Source organism: Lygodium microphyllum, chromosome 20 (genome assembly GCF_053477565.2).
Source record: "Lygodium microphyllum isolate KBCC chromosome 20, Lygodium_microphyllum_v1.1.10, whole genome shotgun sequence".
In the NCBI taxonomy this organism is placed as follows: domain Eukaryota; kingdom Viridiplantae; phylum Streptophyta; class Polypodiopsida; order Schizaeales; family Lygodiaceae; genus Lygodium; species Lygodium microphyllum.
In genome coordinates, this window is record NC_141154.1 from 93030620 (window position 1) to 93049054 (window position 18435).

Below are 18435 nucleotides of genomic sequence, written 5' to 3' on the forward strand. Positions count from 1 at the left end.
ATGAAGAAGCTTTTATCGACTACATTTGAAATGGTGGATCTTGGTGAGATACATTCTTGTTTGGGTATTCAAGTTCAACGACACCGACAACAAGGCATTCTTCTTCTTTGCCAGACAAAGTTTACTAATGATATTATTAAGAAGTTTGGGTTGACAAATGTGCACTCTGCCAACACTCCCATTCTTTCAAGATCTACCAAGGGTACATCTACAACATGCAATGAAGAATCAGCCATTCATCAACCTTTTGCTAATCTTGTTGGTTGTCTACAGTTTATCAGTTTAAACACGACCAGATATTTTATTTGCAGCTAACTTTTTGGGACAGTATCTTTCTTCCCCTTCCACTATTCATTGGAGTGCTGCAAAACGTATTCTTAAGTACCTCAAGGGTACTAAGGAATTTGGTCTTATTTATCGCCGTCGAGAGGATTCTTCTTTATCTTCTTCAACTTCTCTTGACCTTATTGGATATATAGACGCTGATTGGGCAAGTTCACACTTATCCATGTGATCTACAAGTGGGAATTATTTCTTTGTAAATGGATGTTTGGTTTCTTGGTCCAGCAAGAAACAATGATGTGTTGCGGTTTCTGCAAACTGAAGCCGAATATGTTGCTGCATCATTAGCAGCTCGCGAGCTAGTTTGGCTTCGACAACTACTTGCAGATTTGGGACATCCTTCATCATCTAGTACACCTCTTCGATGCGATAACCAAAGTGCTATTAGTCTTACCAAAGACTATATACAACATAGTAAATCAAAGCATATTGCTATTCATTATCATTATGTTCGACATGAAGTCAAGAAAGGTTCCATTATGGTGGAGCATTGTCCCAGTGATCAAATGGTTGCAGACATCTTCACAAAAGCTCTTAGTGAAGCTCGCTTTAGCTCATTAAGACATGCACTTGGTATTGTTCCAAGTTCTTGTCTCACTGATTGAGGCATGTATCATTGTATTCAAGAAAACTTTATAGTAAATCATTTTTGTATTGTAGGTATGTGTAGGGGCTCGGGTTTTTCCCTTGTTCTCCCCAAGGGTTTTTTCACTCGCAGCCAGAGACCTTTGTTTGAGTGGGGATGTTACAACTATATATATCATCTCTCACTTGACTTGGGTCTCACCTATATATACTAACTCTACATCAATATGAATAATTCTTTGGGAGCATGTCTTGTGTATCTCTCTCGTACTCTCTCTCTCTCTCAACATCTGTCACGTATTTTGTCAGATTTGTAAGTAAATAACGTCTTTGGGACTCCAAAACATGTCAGACTTTAGGGGTTTTGGCTAAAAAAGAAGAGAGAATCACGAAATGGACTCCACTATCTCTAAAAAAGAGGAGACAAGAATACCATATTCTTGCAAACGTGGTGAACTCTCTTTGGCCCTTTCCTTAATCCCGTGATTAACAAAAGTGCATTTCTTGAATCGTTGTTGGCCCTAATGCTTCATGACTATCTCCTTTTCCGTCAGTCCTACCACTCTCACACCTTCCCTTTTTTCTCCTTCACCCCTTAGAGGGGAGTTATATAGTTGAAGGGAGGGGGGGAGCTACCTCCCATGTGGAGCCCTGCATGCCTATTGATGACCAACAAATATGTGCAAATAAAGGCACAAAAATGTGCTCACATGGAAACAAGTTTTTGTAAAATGACTCATTGCAAATGTATCTCTTTGTCAAAATTTCAAATATGAAGCAATGTAAAATGTGTAGTCCAAAAGGCTCACATTAAAAAAAAATTGTAAGGAAAAGGAAAGGTCAAACCCTTTTGTCTCATGTTAAAATTGAAGGGTCTTTAGACCTTAGCCAAGATGTATGCAATTCAATTTTTATAATATCAAGAAAGGAAAAGGAGGAGACTTGTCGGGTGATTTGAGGAGGTGGGAGGTTGAGGTGGTTATAACCTCTCTCTTCCTTTATCTTCTCCTCTCATGCTTCATTTTCTCTCTCTCCCATTTTGGCACAACACTTGCCTTCTTGTTCTTGCTTTCCTCTCTTGTGCTTCTTTGCCAAATCTAATGGAGTGTGAGGAAGAGGAAGAGGGTAAGGATGGAAGAATTGTCCAATTTCTTGTGTGCCTTTCTCTTGTGTGTTTGGAGAGCATGGATTCTTGGTGAGAAGGAGAGTTTTCTTGTAGGTTTTCATGGCCAGCAATGTATTTGCAGCCTCTACCTAGCCGGTTCGTGGTTAAATTTGTTCCGTGGCAGGGTGCTCTTCACCTATCCTCCCCTCCACCTCTCTAATTCCAATTCAGTCCATCACCTTCCCTCAGCCATGCTTCAACTGGGGGAAGGTAATAAAAAAATTTGTGCTAATTATATAATTATCTCTTGACCTCCTCCCAAGAGGAGGTTCATATGAAGATACGTAGGTTTTTATTAAATCTTAGTCTCTTTTTTTTTTTTGCCAATGGAGGGTCATAAAGATCGCACCATTCGTATCTTTGATGCTGGAACTGTCATTGCATGCAACTCATAATATTTTCAGCAGAAATATTACACAATTGTATATATTGTGCTACAGATAAATGGTTAGTCTCTAAATAGTGTTTAGTAGACAACATTGACAATTTTATACTAACATGTATGAAACCAAAGACTTGTCTTACCATGTAGTGTGTGAAATTGATGTCTGCCCATGGTTTTAGGAACTATTTCTTGAATAGATCTATAGTTTGAAACGTCTTCTTGTCTGTATTTGTCCATGTCTCCCTATCCAACATCTAGAATATGATATCCATAGCATGCCACACTTCTGACTTTGCATGTCTTGAAAGAGGTTTGTGATCCTTTACTGTGTTTTGTAGCCTTCCCCATTGTTCAAATTCAGTCCTACTTACATGCGTCTGTTTGTCACATGTTATCAATGGGTCTCGAGAGGAATTGTCTTGCCTTCATGCCTCCAAGAGAAAATTTTCCTGGTATGTCTATTTTTTTTGTTTGACCTTTTTTGATCTTGCATGATTTGTACCTCTCCTCCATGAAGCTTCATGTCTGCCAATAACATCTCAAGAGCGGCAATCCCATTCTTTCATTATGTGTGGTTCTTGATCTTCCAAGAAAATTCAATGTACAGGTTGACAAGCTTCTCAATCACCCGACAAAGTGCATGTATTGTACATATATGAACATTTGATAGAGGTATATCAATGATTGGTTTGAAATCTTGGTCGAGCCAGTGATGACTAGGCACCTTCTTCCACCACTTTTGATCAAGTGTTAAAAAATCTGCTGGCTGCAGTCTACCTCCTACCCATCATCATGCCGCTTGAGGGAGTCGTCTTCCTCCATGTACTTTTTGGAAGCTTCTTGAAGCTTCTAAGGGGGCTATCATAAGGCCCCTTTCATATTGCACCCCCCCGCCCCCAAATTCTTCCTTGTGGGCTTCCTCCTAGCCCTTGTTCATGTGGGTTTGATAAAACCCCCCGGAATCCAAAGCCCCTATTGTGGTTCTTATACCCCCTGCCACCGGAATTTTTCCATCCATCCCCTTGCAAATTCCACCTAAACCCCTTTTAGTGAGGTTTCCACACAAGTCCTCAAATCCTTCTCGTGGATTTTCCCTTCCCTAGCCAGTTTTAAAGCCTTTCATAGCATTCTCCTAAGGCTATTTAACCCAAGTTTCTTCTAAATCCTCCCCACACAAATAGCCATTTTAGCAATTCCGTGGATTTCCCCCTTACACGTTATCTTAAAAGCCCTTCCTAGGGACTTTTATAAACCCTTTTCCAAGGGGTCTTTATAACCCGGATTTCTAAGCTACCCTTTTCCCCTTTTGCATACCACAAAGCTATTTTATTTTCCCCCTTTCCGTATAGACAATTTGCACCCGCGAAGCTTCTATGAAAGGAAGGAAAAATTCAAAAGTTCCATTTCGAAGGTTCGATTCTGAAGGATGGTGGAATCACAAAGGGAGTTTCGCGTGAAAAGGAGGCGGCCAACATCATAAATCTGCGTCCAAGGCGGAAAGGACAAATTCTCGATGGCTCCTAAGAAAGCCCAACGCACAACCACAGGAGGATTGTCTCCTAACATCCATGTGGATATTTCACCACAAGTCCATGTTCTTCTTCCTAAATTTGATTAACATCATAACATTTCAATTATGCATGGATCATTTCAGGAATGAGGATGCATGTTTTTTCGATTGAAAAAACTTTGGCTAATAGCTCACAATTGAGAGATTCGGTCAATGGTATTTTTAATAAAAGGAACAAAATAAAGTGAGCAGAAGATTTCTATGCATTTCTAGAAAGTGATTTTTATGCATTGCACAGTAATGAAATTAGATTAATTCTTTACAAAACGAAGTTATGATAGTACACTTCGATTAAGCATGGAAGGAATAAACCACATATCGCATTATTGAACATCTTTTTCGAAATGATTCTTAAGGAAAGTTACTAGCAACTGTAGGAAATTGCTAGGGCTGCATGAAGAAGATTTAACTCTAGGCAAGTGTAACGTGTCCCCTAGTATCATCCAGGACACGTCTTAGCAGTCCATCGGAAAGGATGTCTAGAAAGCTCCGCCCGGCACTCCCATGGAATGTTACGGATTTTGCGATCTAGTTCTCCCGCGTCTACCACGTAGCAGAAGTATCCTGGCCGTTCCCACTTACGATCGACCGGAATTAGGGTTGTCCTAATGGGTCATTAGCTAACAACAACTAGCGTCAGACCCGAGCGAACTACTTTACGCAGAAACGCCAGGTCCAAAGCGGATTCACGCTGCACTTGGTTCAAGGAGAATGGGAAACGAGAGGGATGCAAAGCTCAACCCCTCTGCCATAAGGCATAGTCCCATTCCGTTCCCCTAAAACAACGTAAATCGGGTAAGACGTAACTCTAGGTCATCGTTCTCGTTATTCTTTTTGATGATGATGATCATTCCGCTGTTCATTTTTGAGAAAAGTTCCCGGCTAACCGGGACCACCCAACCATAGGACGGACCCATGGCCCATCCTCCGCACTTTCCTCAGTTTGTTTTAGTTATGTAATTATCTAACACATTAATTTGACATATAAAAATCAGCTTCTTTAATTAATCTTGTTAAGCACTGGTTCCTTCACGTAATCTTATCACATGACATATAAAAACAACATCAAGCAAGTTCTTTTAACATCTCATCATTTTATCTTTGAAATACAAGAAGTTCCGCCCATAGGCTTGTCCATAATCTGCCCGAAGGCTAACCAATAATCTCCAGGGATCATTATTCCAAGCTTCCGCCTGTCAACTAATATGCGGGCCTCGAGATCCAATCCCGAGTCACGTTAGCCTCTTGTGCAGGACCCGAAAGGTGAGGGATTTATGGCCAGAGCCCCCCCTGGCACCCAAGCGTCCTCCTACTCCAAGTAGAGCTTAACGGAAAGACCTCTCACGGCGGGTTCGGTCCACATTCCCGGGGCGGTCAACAACCCCCTTGGTTAGGGTCAGGCAGGGAGTCGGGGGAAACTGAAACTGCCTCTCCCTTCAGGCCTTTAACCTGAAGTATAGGTACTTATTTAATTTGTAATTCATAATTCAAAGAGAGCCCTAAAAATCTCTAGCAAGCACAAACATTTCCATTAATCAACCCAGTTGTATGGCAAACTGCTAAGGAAGTGTTATTTCCTTTGTGAGTGTATCAACAGTCGTTCACAAGATGTCTTGTAACTTGGCAAGATCCCTTATATTCCGGTGTAGGGCATACCCAATTTGGTTAACCCTAAGGTACCTTAGATATGCTAGTTTCTATTTTACAACCTTCCTTATTTAGAAGGATATCCAAAACTACGTCTTTTTGCAAGATAACTTGCGTAAGGATCTGCCGTCCTTGATGAGGGTTTTTTTTCCCCTTTTCTCCTTGTGAATCAATCACAAAATGATTTCATACATGTTGCACAAGTCCTGTGATGGAATAATCTGTTTAGATTCTTTAAGCTGACGTATGTCAGGCCTAGGGTTTCTTTATTTAGGGACAAACCCTTGTTTCTTATCTTTATGAAATTATTGTCCTTACGGTAAGGAAAGTAGTCAAGTGTTAGGGTATGAATGTTTCTATGTTTAGATTGGTTGGGTTAGCTTTTGGAAGGTAATCTTACTCGTCTTGTCACGGTTTTACTATCCTTATGACAATTAACTTTCCCAATCAATACAGTTTAATTTGGCATATAGCATAATGCCAATATGATACAAAGGGCGACAATACTCCTTGGGACAAAAAGGCCTAGCTGAGAAATTGGTGTATACACACTTTATTAGTCCCAAGTCCTCAAATAGCAGGGGAAAAGTGTTAATAGAGTGTCATCCAGCAATTCCCCATTACATTTTCTTTCCAAATGAGTTCGTATATCTAATTTTTATACTTGTTAATTCCTAACATTTAACTTCCATTTTCTTTAAAGATGAACTCATGCCAAATAACAACAGTTGCCTTGCTAAGATGTGCAACTAGCAAAGATAACTCCCTACTAATTTGAGCATCGAAAGAAACCTTTCATGAATTTAGCCATTTTACCATGATTTGTTGCGAAAGGAATAAGACTAATGGTGCAAGATATAATTTCTACACTTTAGGAATATATTACTATAGTAGATGGTTAATCTTGCCTAAAACTTTATAATGCTTGATGCAATTTGAAGAAAGCTAATTTGTATACATTGTCATTCATAAGCTAACTCCTTCGTTAAAAATAACTCGAACAAATATATCTATCCTTAACAATTTTTCTTTGCATGATTGACTTAAAACTGAATTAACACCAAGAAGAAAAACCTGGCTTTGAGGTGAGATATCCACATGGATACCGGGAGATGACCCTCCCGCAGCTACACCTTGGACTTTCTTAGGCGGCATCGTAGTTCAAATGTGAGATAGCCTTTTCCTTTTTCTTCTTGGAATTCCACCGTCTTCTCCTTCCTTTTCTTTTACCTTTTCCCCACTCTTCCTCCTTCACTCCCTCTTTTCACTCCCTCTACTTCCCTCCCTATCTTTTATCTCACGGCTATTTCTCCCTTACGGAATACCATACAAGGCCAGGATGAAGAATTGGATTTTTAGGACATGGGAGTGTGTGGACACCGGCTTGTTTGATAAAACTAAGAACACAAAGCTCAATTAAGAGAGCACTTGCACAAGAAGATCTAAAAAGTGAGTGAAGGAATTAATGCAAGAGAATGGAAGTCTGCAAGGTAGCCTAAGGACAAAGTAGGCCTATGGGTGTGACTTGAATAGTCTAAAGAGCTATGAGGAGGGGAAAAGGGCAAGGGCTTAGGTGGGAAAATTAAAACTGGGAGGGGAAACAAGGGGGCTTAGGGGGGAAAATTTAAACCCGAGGGGGGGGTAATAAGGGCTTTGGGGGGATTAAAATCCGGAGGGGGAAAAACAAGGCTTAGGGGGGAAAATTATACCGTGAGGGGGGGTAATAAGGGCTTTGGGGGGATTAAAATCCGGAGGGGGAAAAACAAGGCTTAGCGGGGAAAATTATACCGGGAGGGGGGGGGGAAACAAGACCTTAGGGGGGAATTAAAAACCCAGGAGGGGTGGGGGGGGGGAAACAAAGGGGATTTAAAGAAAAACATAAGGGGGGGGGGGGGGGGGGGAAAGGGGCTTAAAGATCTCCCCCTTAGAAGCTTCCAAGAAGCTTCTTGAAAGCTTCTGAATGTACGTGGCGTAACAGCTCGTTGTGGATTGGTTGACGACGGCAGCGGCAGTCTCAGGATGTAGGTGGCGCAACCTTCTGTCCTCCTCCCTCAGTTCGGTGATATGGCAGCACGGCAAGGATTTCTCCTTCGGCCTTTCTCACACGGCTCCCCCTCCTTCTGTACAGCGGCCTCCCCCCCTTGGTTAAATAGTGGAAGGGAGGGGGATCTTTCCTCATGGCGTGTCAACGCGCAAGGTCCCCCTCCCTCCTAAGGCTCCACCAAGGAGCTTACAGCTCCTTCTATTCCCCTCCCCCTCCAGCTCGTCAGTCGGCTGGAGGGATAAGGGGGGGGAATTAAAAAAATTTCAATAAGTCCCATTTATTCTCTCAATGCGGAATATTACATTCTCTCCCCCTTGGAGGAATCGAGATGTCCTCATCTCAAGATAAACTGGGGATATTGATGGTTGAGAGTGCCTTCATCTACCCGAGTGGCATCCTCTTCGAGATAATCTTTCCACTGGACAAGGCATTCTTTCAAGGTTCTAGATCTTAACTGTCTTTCCCTAACATCTAAGATCCTTTCTCGCCTTAGTTCAAGGACTCCTTGACTAGGCATTACAATTTGTTGGTCATTAAGTACATGATTAGGATTGGCTACATATTTTTTCAATAGGCTGATATGGAATACATTGTGAACCTTTAGGTTCTCAGGGAGTTGCAATCTATAAGCATTGGGTCCTAGGCATTTGAGGATTTTATACGGCCCAAAATACCTTGGACTTAGCTTCTTGCATTCTCCTAGGGATAGAGAACTCTTTTTAGCGCATACCCGAAGGAAAACCATGTCTCCGTCTTCGAAGACTATTTCTTGACATTTCAAATCTGCATATGCCTTTTGTCTATCCTTCCATGCTTGTATGTCTTGTCTTATTGACCTTATTTGATCATCCATGTCCTCCAACATTTGTCTTGAAGCTTCAACTCTTAGGGTTGGATCAGAAAAGTTTAGGGGACTTCGACAATCATGACCATACAATGCTTGGAAAGGGGTCATTTTAATGCTCTGCTGGTAAGAAGCATTGTAGGCAAATTCAACTAATGGCAAGTATTGAATCCACCTCTTCGACTCTCGAAAGTAGTATGCCCTAAGCATATCCTCAATGATTTGATTCACTCGCTCTGTTTGTCCATCAGTTTGGGGATGGTAGGCGGTGCTAAAACAGAGTTGAGTCCCAATAGCTTCAAAGATAGCTCTCCAGAAGTGTGATGTGAAGAGAGAATCTCGATCACTAATGATTCTTTTAGGTAACCCATGTAGCTTGAATATCTCCTTGATAAACAATCTTGCAATGTCCGAGGCTTTATAGTTTGTCTTTACTGGAATCAGGTGTGCAACCTTGGTAAGCATGTCAACCACAACCATAATGGAATTGTATCCTCCTTGGACTTGGGGTAAGCCCACAACAAAATCCATACTGATGAATTCCCATTTCATTTGGGGAATGTCAAGCGGTTGCAGTTTCCCTGGCATCATGACATGTTTGGCCTTGATACGTTGGCAAGACAAACATTCAGTGACATATTTGAGAATGTCACCTTTGAGCCTCTCCCAATGGTAGCTCTTCGTAACTGTATTAAGAGTTTTTGCATAGCGAGGATGTCCTTCGAAAGGAGAATCATGAGCTTCCCATAATATCTTCTGCTTAAGTGACTGGCTTGCTGGTATACACAGCCTTGTTCTGTAGTAGACAAGTCCATTATCAATGGAAAATTCCTGATACTTAGCTTGCAATTTCTGATTCTGCTCCTTGGTAGATATTTCCTTTATCATTGTTTGGTAGGCCAAATCATGGTATGCTTCCTCTCTAGCTAGTTCAAGTATAGGGTTGTTTGGCATAGATACCTTTGTAGCCAGAGATCTGGCCGTTGATGGATTCTGCAAGATTAGGGAATTTAGGAATGCCTTGCGACTGAGTGCATCGGCAACTACATTCTCTTTCCCTGGTCGGTACTTGATTTCAAAATCATATTCCTCCAATACTTCAATCCACCGACGTTGTCTCATGTTGAGCTCGTTCTGGGTAAAAATCCATTTGAGACTCTTATGATCGGTTACTAGAGTAAACTTGTTACCCAACAGGTAGTGTCTCCAAAGCTTTAGAGCATGGATGACAGCTAATAATTCCAGATCATGCGTGGCATAATTCTTTTCATGACTCTTCAATTTCCTTGAAGAGTATGCTATTGGATGACCTTCCTGCATAAGTACACACCCTAAGGCAAGAATGCTGGCATCAGTTACTACCTCAAACTCCTTATTGAGGTCAGGAAGTTTTAGAATAGGTTCTGATACCAAACTTTGCTTCAATTTGTCGAAGCTATTTTGTTCGCGAGTTGACCATGTAATAGAAGTCTGCTTCTTTAGTAAGTCTGTAAGAGGTGCTGCAATCAAAGCATAGTTTTTGATAAAGACCCTATACCATCCTGTCAAGCCAAGAAAGCTAAGTATTTCTTTGACGGATACTGGTGTTGGCCATTCAAGCACATCTCTGACTTTGGCTGGGTCTACTGATATTCCTTCTGATGATACTATGAATCCCAGATATTCAATCTGACGCTTGAAGAATGCACACTTCTTCATTTTTGCATACAGCTTATGGGACCTCATTGTCTCAAGGACAATCCGAAGTTGAGGTTCATGATCTTCTTCCTGTTTAGAATAGACTAAAGTGTCATCAAAGAAGACAAGCACGAAATCATCAAGATATGGTCTAAAAATATCTTGCATTAATCTATTGAAGGTGGCAGGTGCATTTGTAAGCCCGAATGACATAACCAAGAACTCAAAGTGCCCATATCTTGTATTGAAGGCTGTTTTTGGAATATCTTCTTCCTTGATCCTTATTTGATAGTAACCTGACCTGAGATCAATCTTAGAGAAGATCTTTGCACCTTGAAGACGATCAAGAAGCTCATCTATTCTAGAAATAGGATACTTGTTCTTGACTGTTGATTGATTCAACCCTCGGTAATCAATACATAGTCGAAGTGTCCCATCTTTCTTTTCTGGAATAGTACTGGAGCTCCCCACGGTGAGTTGCTAGGCCGGATGTAACCCTGATCCAACAGTTGCTTGAGCTGTTCCTTCAACTCAATTGCTTCTGGTATGGACATTCTATAAGGTCTCTTTGCAATTGGTGCAGCTCCAGGCACTAGCCTAATTTCATGATCTACTTCTCTTGGAGGCGGAAGTTCAATCAATTCCTCAGGGAATACGTCAGCGTATTCCTTTAGCCAAGAAGGTCCTTCATGAGACTCTTGCTTTTGATCTAACTTGTTGAGTTTGATAAGGTAAACAGGTAATCCTTTTCTGACTCCTTTTATGATCCGAGATACTTTGGCTTATTGGATTCTTGGCAGTCCTGCCTCACCTTGAGTTGTGACAAACTCCCTTTCAGAGTTTCGAAAGGAAACTTGACCCTTTCCACAGTGGATGTGGGCATCATTAGGCTTAAGCCAATCCATCCCGAGTAGACACTCATGGATACCTAAATTCATGACTCTGAATTTGACTGAGGTTTTCTTTCCTCCCAGAAAGAATTCCTCCTTAGCAGTTTGCCTGGTACAAGTTACCTCACGACCGTTTGCCAATTCCACAAGCAAGGTAGGTGCTTCTACTATGGCTATTCCTAATCTTTTTGCACATGCTGGTGAGATAAAGGAATGTGTACTGCCACAATCAATCAAGGTTTTGAAACCTTTACCTTGATAGTCCGACAGTGTTTGAATCACCGAGAACTGGCGATTCAGCCCTTTCTTGTGTAAAGCGGCATGGACTGTCGCTCTTTTGAATTCTGCTTCCATAGTCGGATCTTCCTCTTCTTCTTCTTCACATCTTTGCATATTGGCAATGCAGGCAGTTCTTCCTCTTCCACGGCTGGCAGCTCCTTGACCACGGCCTGCACCTTGGAAAGGCGTTTGATGATGTCCCCTGCTGAGCTTGGGACATTGCCTCTTGAAGTGACCGAGTTCGTTGTAGTGGAAACATCGGAGGTTTCGGCCATTACTTTGAGTAGGAACAAAGTTGTTGACGTTATTTGTCCTTGCTTTCTTCCTTTGTCCCTGATTGTGACCTTGAACTCTCTTCACTTGAGGTCTGAATGCTCCTCTATTCGGGTCACTATAGGACCAAGTTTTGTTACCCCTTGGTCTAGCTTGCACTTCCTGAATTATAGGCGCCGCTTGAATGAGTGCATCCTGCATATCTGATGGACGCATAGATTCGAGACGGGTATTTACGGGTGGATTTAAGCCTGTGCAAAATTTGGACACCTGCTGTGTCGTGTCCATCTGTGGCGCATATTTTAAGAGTGAGACAAATTTAGAGTAGTATGCATCAAGGGTGAGTCCTAGCTGTTTTAGCTCGTAGAACTCATTCATTTTCTGAGTACGATATGCAGGTGGCAAATATCTCCCCTGCACGGCTTTCTTTAACTTCTCCCAGGTAACAGACCCCTCTGAAGTCCCTTGATCCCTGCACCATTTTTTCCACCAAAGTCTGGCTTCGCCGGTGAGTTTTAACTTGGCGAGCATGGCCTGATTGGTAGGTGCAGTACCAGCTGCTTCAAAGTAATCCTCCATAGATTCAATCCAAATTTCAGCATCAGACTGGACGAATCTGCCTCTCCCGTCAAACTCGGGTGGCTTTATCTGCTTGAGGAGGAACTTCTTCTCTTGGGCCACAGTAGTACTTGATGTAGGGGGCGAATTTGGAACTTGTACCTGGGGTTGTGCCTGGATAAAAGTTTTCTTAACGTTATTATATGATAATTGACGTTAACTTATCTTTAGTTCAGCTATCTCGTAAATAATGAAGCTAATTAACTTTTTAACAACTCTGATGCACAGCCAGATATTGATAAAAGAAGTCTTTATTTATATTTACATGGGCGTAGCCTTATACAACGTCTCGTGTGATGATAATCCAATCATTACATTCAGTTTGGGGAGAACAACGTTGTATTGTATTTGTCTACAGGAACTATGTAATAGTAGGGTTTTGGGTCATGGATCTTTAGGAATCGATAATTCATTGGAAGTTCAGGATACCCTTTTCGTTGGAATCCACACTTCTCATGGCGGCCCATTACTTTAATCCTGTCGGCTGGGATTACACGGGTTACTTCCTCATATACATATGAGTTCATTTCAACCCTCCGACCTTGAATATGTAAAGTTGAATTTACGTGAGCTTCCACAAAAATGAACAGCTTCGCGACTTTCAAGTCTTCCAACCACTTGATCCTCTTTAGGTTGGTCTGTAGATAAGCGAACCGGTGGGCAGCTATGTAGTAGATTCCTGAAGACCCCGTCCATCTTCGTTCTATGTATAAAGGTGATGGATTATAAATCTGCTCCAGCATGTTCATCATCCCAATTCTTTGTCTATAAAGCGGAGAATGCATTGCAGTCATAAACATGACCCAAAACACCAAAAACTTGTTCCACGCTTCATAGTTCTGCAAGACAGCATTGAAGATGAGGAAATGTTTGGACAGCAACAATTTCTTTATTTCATTTTATTCAGATCTCATAAAAACAATTCCGTTGTTGGTCGGCTCAGATACCAACTGTAACGTGTCCCCTAGTATCATCCAGGACACGTCTTAGCAGTCCATCGAAAAGGATGGCTAGAAAGCTCCGCCTGGCACTCCCATGGAATGTTACGGGTTTTGCGATCTAGTTCTCCCGCGTCTGCCACGTAGCGGAAGTATCCTGGCCGTTCCCACTTAGGATCGATCGGAATTAGGGTTTTCCTAATGGGCCATTAGCTAACAGCAACTAGCGTCAGACCCGAGCGAACTACTTTACGCAGAAATGCCATGTCCGAAGCGCATTCATGCTGCACTTGGTTCAAGGAGAATGGGAAACAAGAGGGATGCAAAGCTCAACCTCTCTGCCTTAAGGCATAGTCCCATTCCGTTCCCCTAAAACAACGTAAATCGGGTAAGACGTAACTCTAGGTCATCGTTCAACTTATTCTTTTTGATGATGATGATCATTCCGCTGTTCTTCGAGATTTTTGAGAAAAGTTCCCGGCTAACCGGGACCACCCAACCGTAGGACAGACCCATGGCCCATCCTCCGCACTTTCCTCGGTTTGTTTTAGTTATGTAATTATCTAACACATTAATTTGACATATAACAATCAGCTTCTTTAATTAATCTTGTTAAGCACTGGTTCCTTCACGTAATCTTATCACGTGACATATAAAAACAACATCAAGCAAGTTCTTTTAACATCTCATCATTTTATCTTTGAAATACAAGAAGTTCCGCCCGTAGGCTTGTCCATAATCTGCCCGAAGGCTAACCAGTAATCTCCAGGGATCACTATTCCAAGCTTCCGCCCGTCAACTAGTATGCGGGCCTCGAGATCCAATCCCGAGTCACGTTAGCCTCTTGTGCAGGACCCGAAAGGCGAGGGATTTACGGCGAGAGCCCCCCTGGCACCCAAGCATCCTCCTACTCCAAGTAGAGCTTAACGGAAAGACCTCTCGCGGTGGGTTCGGTCCACGTTCTCGGCGCGGTCAACAACCCCCTTGGTTAGGGTCAGGCAGGCAGTCGGGGGTAACTGAAACTGCCTCTCCCTTCAGGCCTTTAACCTGAAGTATAGGTACTTATTTAATTTGTAATTCATAATTCAAACAGAACCCTAAAAATCTCTAGCAAGCACAAACATTTCCATTAATCAACCCAGTTGCTGCTAAGGAAGTGTTCTTTCCTTTTTGAGTGTATCAACAGTCATTCACAAGATGTCTTGTAACTTGGAAAGATCCCTTATATTCTGGTGTAGGGCATATCCAATTTGGTTAACCCTAAGGTACCTTAGATATGCTAGTTTCTATTTTACAACCTTCCTTATTTAGAAGGATATCCAAAACTACATCTTTTTGCAAGATAACTTGCGTAAGGATCTGTCGTCCTTGATGAGGGTTTTTTTTTCCCTTTTCTCCTTGTGAATAAATCACAAAATGATTTCATACATGTTGCGCAAGTCCTGTGATGGAATAATCTGTTTAGATTCTTTAAGCTGATGTATGTCAGGCCTAGGGTTTCTTTATTTAGGGACAAACCCTTGTTTCTTATCTTTATGAAATTATTGTCCTTACGGTAAGGAAAGTAGTCAAGTGTTAGGGTATGAATGTTTCTATGTTTAGATTGGTTGGGTTAGCTTTTGGAAGGTAATCTTACTCGTCTTGTCATGGTTTTACTATCCTTATGACAATTAACTTTCCCAATCAATACTGTTTAATTTGGCATATAGCATAATGCCAAGATGATACAAAGGGCGACAATACTCCTTGGGACAAAAAGGCCTAGCTGAGAAATTGGTGTATACACACTTTATTAGTCCCAAGTCCTCAAATAGCAGGGGAAAAGTGTTAATAGAGTGTCATCCAGCAATTCCCCATTACATTTTCTTTCCAAATGAGTTCGTATATCTAATTTTTATACTTGTTAATTCCTAACATTTAACTTCCGTTTTCTTTAAAGATGAACTCATGCCAAATAACCACAGTTGCCTTGCTAAGATGTGCAACTAGCAAAGATAACTCCCTAGTAATTTGAGCATCGAAAGAAACCTTTCATGAATTTAGCCATTTTACCATGATTCGTTGCGAAAGGAATAAGACTAATGGTGCAAGATATAATTTCTACACTTTAGGAATATATTACTATAGTAGATGGTTAATCTTGCCTATAATTTTATAATGCTTGATGCAATTTGAAGAAAGCTAATTTGTATACATTGTCATTCATAAGCTAACTCCTTCGTTAAAAATAACTCGAACAAATATATCTATCCTTAACAATTTTTCTTTGCATGATTGACTTAAAACCAAATTAACACCAAGAAGAAAAACCTGGCTTTGAGGTGAGATATCCACATGGATACCGGGAGATGACCCTCCCGCAGCTATACCTTGGATTTTCTTCGGCGGCATCGTAGTTCGAATGTGAGATAGCCTTTTCCTTTTTCTTCTTGGAATTCCACCGTCTTCTCCTTCCTTTTCTTTTACCTTTTCCCCACTCTTCCTCCTTCACTCCCTCTTTTCACTCCCTCTACTTCCCTCCCTATCTTTTATCTCACGGCTATTTCTCCCTTACGGAATACCATACGAGGCCAGGATGAAGAATTGGATTTTTAGGATATGGGAGTGTGTGGACACCGGCTTGTTTGATAAAACTAAGAACACAAAGCTCAATTAAGAGAGCACTTTCACAAGAAGATCTAAAAAGTGAGTGAAGGAATTAATGCAAGAGAATGGAAGTCTGCAAGGTAGCCTAAGGACAAAGTAGGCCTATGGGTGTGACGAATAGTCTAAAGAGCTATGAGGAGGGGAAAAGGGCAAGGGCTTAGGGGGGAAAATTAAAACCGGGAGGGGAAACAAGGGGGCTTAGGGGGGAAAATTTAAATCCCGGGGGGGGGGGGGGGGGGGGGGGGGTAATAAGGGCTTTGGGGGGATTAAAATTCGGAGGGGGAAAAACAAGGCTTAGGGGGGAAAATTATACCGGGAGGGGGGCGTAATAAGGGCTTTGGGGGGATTAAAATCCGGAGGGGGAAAAACAAGGCTTAGGGGGGAAAATTATACGGGGAGGGGGGGGGGGGGAAACAAGTCCTTAGGGGGGAATTAAAAACCCGAGAGGGGGGGGGGGGGGGGGGAAACAAAGGGGATTTAAAGAAAAACATAAGGGGGGGAAAGGGGGCTTAAAGATCTCCCCCTTATAAGCTTCCAAGTAGCTTCTTGGAAGCTTCTGAATGTACGTGGCGTAACGGCTCGTTGTGGATTGGTTGACGACGGCAGCGGCAGTCTCAGGATGTAGGTGGCGCAACCTTCCGTCCTCCTCCCTCAGTTCGGTGATATGGCAACACGACAGGGATTTCTCCTTCGGCCTTTCTCACACGGCTCCCCCTCCTTCTGTACAGTGCCCCCCCCCCCCCCTCGGTTAAATAGTGGAAGGGAGGGGGATCTTTCCTCATGGCGTGTCAACGCGCATAGTCCCCGTCCCTCCCAAGGCTCCACCAAGGAGAGCTCCTTCTATTCCCCTCCCCCTCCAACTCGTCAGTCGGCTGGAGGGATAAGGGGGGGGAATTAAAAAAATTTCGATAAGTCTCATTTATTCTCTCAATGCGGAATATTACATTCTCTCCCCATTGGAGGAATGGAGATGTCCTCATCTCGAGATAAACTGGGGATATTGATGGTTGAGAGTGCCTTCATCTACCCAAGTGGCATGCTCTTCGGGATAATCTTTCCACTGGACAAGGCATTCTTTCAAGGTTCTAGATCTTAACTGTCTTTCCCTAACATCTAAGATCCTTTCTGGCCTTAGTTTAAGGACTCCTTGACTAGGCATTACAATTTGTTGGTCATTAAGTACATAATTAGGATTGGCTACATATTTTTTCAATAGGCTAATATGGAATACATTGTGAACCTTTAGGTTCTCAGGGAGTTGCAATCTATAAGCATTGGGTCCTAGGCATTTGAGGATTTTATACGGCCCACAATACCTTGGACTTAGCTTCTTGCATTCTCCTAGGGATAGAGAACTCTTTTTAGGGCATACCGGAATGAAGACCATGTCTCCTTCTTCGAAGACTCTTTCTTCACGTTTCAAATCTGCATATGCCTTTTGTCTATCCTTCGCTGCTTGTATGTCTTGTCTTATTGACCTTATTTGATCATCCATGTCCTCCAACATTTGTCTTGAAGCTTCAACTCTCAGGGTTGGATCAGAAAAGTTTAGGGGACTTCGACAATCATGACCATACAATGCCTAGAAAGGGGTCATTTGAATGCTCTGCTGGTAAGAAGCATTGTAGGCAAATTCAACTAATGGCAAGTATTGAATCCACCTCTTTGGCTTTCGACAACAGTATGCCCTAAGCATATCCTCAATGATTTGATTCACTTGCTCTGTTTGTCCATCTGTTTGGGGATGGTAGGCGGTGCTAAAACAGAGTTGAGTCCCAATAGCTTCAAAGATAGCTCTCCAGAAGTGTGATGTGAAGAGAGAATCTCGATCACTAATGATTCTTTTAGGTAACCCATGTAGCTTGAATATCTCCTTGATAAACAATCTTGCAATGTCCGAGGCTTTATAGTTTGCCTTTATTGGAATCAGGTGTGCAACCTTGGTAAGCATGTCAACCACAACCATAATGGAATTGTATCCTCCTTGGACTTGGAGTAAGCCCACAACAAAATCCATACTGATGAATTCTCATTTCATTTGGGGAATGTCAAGCGGTTGCAGTTTCCCTGGCATCATGACATGTTCGGCCTTGATACGTTGGCAAGACAAATATTCAGTGACATACTTGAGAACGTCACCTTTAAGCCTCTCCCAATGGTAGCTCTTCCTAACTGCATTAAGAGTTTTTGCATAGCGAGGATGTCCTGCGAAAGGAGAATCATGAGCTTCCCATAATATCTTCTGCTTAAGTGACTGGCTTGCTGGTATACACAGCCTTGTTCTGTAGTAGACAAGTCCATTATCAATGGAAAATTCCTGATACTTAGCTTGCAATTTCGGATTCTGCTCCTTGGTAGATATTTCCTTTATCATTGTTTGGTATGCCAAATCATGGTATGCTTCCTCTCTAGCTAGTTCAAGTATAGGGTTGTTTGGCATAGATACCTTTGTAGCCAGAGATCTGGCCGTTGATGGATTCTGCAAGATTAGGGAATTTAGGAATGCCTTGCGACTGAGTGCATCGGCAACTA